The sequence below is a fragment of the Oncorhynchus nerka genome, linkage group LG26 (genome assembly GCF_034236695.1).
Source record: "Oncorhynchus nerka isolate Pitt River linkage group LG26, Oner_Uvic_2.0, whole genome shotgun sequence".
In the NCBI taxonomy this organism is placed as follows: Eukaryota; Metazoa; Chordata; class Actinopteri; order Salmoniformes; family Salmonidae; genus Oncorhynchus; species Oncorhynchus nerka.
In genome coordinates, this window is record NC_088421.1 from 32,141,200 (window position 1) to 32,144,867 (window position 3,668).

The window sequence follows — 3,668 nt, forward strand, 5'->3', positions numbered from 1 at the left end:
CAGTGGAGCGACAGTGGGGAGACATTGGGGAGACAGTGGAGAGACAGTGGGGAGACAGTGGGGCGACAGTGGGGAGACATTGGGGAGACAGTGGAGAGACAGTGGAGAGACAGTGGGGAGACAGTGGAGAGACAGTGGAGCGACAGTGGGGCGACATTGGGGAGACAGGGGAGACAGTGGGGAGACAGGGAGACAGTGGAGAGACAGTGGGGAGACAGTGGAGCAACAGTGGGGAGACAGTGGAGCGACAGTGGGGAGACATTGGGGAGATATTGGGGAGACAGTGAGGAGACAGTGGAGAGACAGTGGGGAGACAGTGGAGAGACAGTGGAGAGACAGTGGGGAGACAGTGGGGAGACAGTGGAGCGACAGTGGGGAGACAGTGGGGAGACAGTGGAGCGACAGTGGGGAGACAGTGGGGAGACAGTGGGGCGACAGTGGGGAGACATTGGGGAGACAGTGGGGAGACAGTGGAGAGACAGTGGAGAGACAGTGGGGAGACAGTGGAGCGACAGTGGGGAGACAGTGGAGCGACAGTGGGGAGACAGTGGAGCGACAGTGGGGAGATATTGGGGAGACAGTGGAGAGACAGTGGGGAGACAGTGGAGCGACAGTGGGGAGACAGTGGGGAGACAGTGGGGAGACAGTGGAGCGACAGTGGAGAAGGTCTCTGGAGAGACAGTGGGGAGACAGTGGGGAGACAGTGGAGAGACAGTGGAGAGACAGTGGGGAGACAGTGGGGAGACAGTGGAGCGACAGTGGGGAGACAGTGGAGCGACAGTGGGGAGACAGTGGAGCGACAGTGGGGAGACAGTGGAGCGACTGGATAGTGACAGGAAGGGGAAGTGAACTAGTGTGGTTTTGGTGGTGGTGATTTTGTCTAGTTTCCCCACATTAACACCTACCGTACATAAGGCTACATGTACATTATGCATATACATAAACAAATCAAATAAAAGGACTGACATGAAAATATAATAAAAGGACTGAGAGTTGAATATTTCCTTGGATGACAACCCCCAACCTCCAGTGTAAGAGAGGTGGGAATTATTAGTCAAATGAATGAAGTGTTGGAGACATGTGTTTATGGTCCCCAGCCCAGCCACCAGTTGCCAATCTTACTGTAAAGCCCTGACTCGGATTATAGATCAACACAATATGAATGAATGATAATACACTTCTGTACATGAAGCTTTCAGACGTGCCAGAAGGACTGTCACAGTAAATTGACTATTTTGAATAGGTAATCTCTCTCTCTCTCTTTCTCCCTCTCTCTCTTTCTATCTCTTTCTCTCTGTGTGTGGGTGACTCTCTCTTTGTTTAATTGTCATGCATGACAGTAAAAGCCTGGATGTGTCTGGCAGTAGTTTTCATCAGTCTGCAGTGTGATCTGGGTCTTGTCTGGCAGTAGTTTTCATCAGTCTGCAGTGTGATCTGGGTCTTGTCTGGAAGTAGTTTTCATCAGTCTGCAGTGTGATCTGGGTCTTGTCTGGCAGTAGTTTTCATCAGTCTGCAGTGTGATCTGGGTCTTGTCTGGCAGTAGTTTTCATCAGTCTGCAGTGTGATCTGGGTCTTGTCTGGCAGTAGTTTTCATCAGTCTGCAGTGTGATCTGGGTCTTGTCTGGCAGTAGTTTTCATCAGTCTGCAGTGTGATCTGGGTCTTGTCTGGCAGTAGTTTTCATCAGTCTGCAATGCCGTCTGGGTCTTGTCTGGCAGTAGTTTTCATCAGTCTGCAGTGTGATCTGGGTCTTGTCTGGCAGTAGTTTTCATCAGTCTGCAGTGTGATCTGGGTCTTGTCTGGCAGTAGTTTTCATCAGTCTGCAGAATGATCTGGGTCTTGTCTGGCAGTAGTTTTCATCAGTCTGCAGTGTTATCTGGGTCTTGTCTGGCAGTAGTTTTCATCAGTCTGCAGTTTGATCTGGGTCTTGTCTGGAAGTAGTTTTCATCAGTCTGCAGTGTGATCTGGGTCTTGTCTGGCAGTAGTTTTCATCAGTCTGCAGTTTGATCTGGGTCTTGTCTGGCATTAGTTTTCATCAGTCTGCAGTTTGATCTGGGTCTTGTCTGGAAGTAGTTTTCATCAGTCTGCAGTTTGATCTGGGTCTTGTCTGGCAGTAGTTTTCATCAGTCTGCAGAATGATCTGGGTTTTGTCTGGCAGTAGTTTTCATCAGTCTTCAGTGCCGTCTGGGTCTTATCTGGCAGTGGGTTTCATCAGTCTGCAGTGTGATCTGGGTCTTGTCTGGCAGTAGTTTTCATCAGTCTGCAGTGTGATCTGGGTCTTGTCTGGCAGTAGTTTTTCATCAGTGTGCAGTACCGTCTGGGTCTTGTCTGGCAGTAGTTTTCATCAGTCTGCAGTGCCGTCTGGGTCTTGTCTGGCAGTAGTTTTCATCAGTCTGCAGTGCCGTCTGGGTCTTGTCTGGCAGTAGGTTCATCAGTCTGCAGTGCCGTCTGGGTCTTGTCTGGCAGTAGGAGGTCTGGTCTGAAAACTACTGGTCTGGAACATGTGTTCTCCTAATAGCTTTAATATGGCTGGAAATAAGAGAGGCAGAACCTAGAGTCATAGTCACATGACAATGAACACAGCTAAGGGGTTTATAAGCTGCTATAGAACTTGTATGAGTGCATGTGTGTTTTTGAGTGAGTGTGTATATGTATGTATATGCTGATTGAATGTGAGTGGTAGCAACACGCAGGCAGCTCTTAACCTGAGCCTCTGCTTAATTAGGACTGTCTGTTGCCATGGCTCTCCATTAAGGCACTGAGATTAAACACTGATTTGCATGTGAAAGGGAGAGGAGAGGAGAGGAGTCTGAAAAAAAGTCTGAAATATCTTCTAGTTGCATCACCCCTGTCAACTAACTCCATACAACTGCAGTGCTTGTTGTGTCAAAATACCCTATATTGTAGTTGCCTTTACATTGCAGATGTATGTCTTGGCCTTGGAATGTGAACTCTCTCTCTCTCTCTCTGGGTGTTTCATTAGCTGTTATCCGCTGTGGTGGCTGTCAGTGTGGTTTCACTCTGTGTAGAATAGCAGCAGGCCACAGCGCAGCGTGCTGCTGTCCCGGTAGACAGCTGGGCTTTTACATACTGTATGTAGGCTGACACTACATCTGCCTTTCTTGGTTTCCTATGAAGATCCTGAGAGAGAGGGAAGGAGAGAGAGAGAGAAAGGGAAGTAAGGAGAAAGAGAGAGAAGGAAGGAGAGAGAGACAGAAAGGGAAGTAAGGAGAAAGAGAGAGAGGGAAGGAGAGAGAGAGATATATATATATATATATACACATTTAGGAACTTATTTAGAATAGGGAACCAATTTGAAATGTGAAGAAAAATAATTTGATGGCAAAAATGAGCGAGTACAGATGGTGTAATATGTTGTTGATGTTGAGTTTGTTGTTGAGAGATGGCCAGACTGGATCTGAATGGATCTGGGTGCACATAGTCACTAAGGTGATGAGTCATCTCTCTCGCTCTCAGATTCTCTATTCAATTCAATTCAAAGGGCTTTATTGGCATGGGAAACTTATGTTTACATTGCCAAAGCAAGTGAAATAGATAATAAACAAAAGTGAAATAAACAATAAAAAATGTTCAGTAAACATTACACTCTCTCGATCTCTGTCTAGCTCTGTCTCTTTCTCTCTCTGTCTCCCCCTCCTTCCCCCCTCTC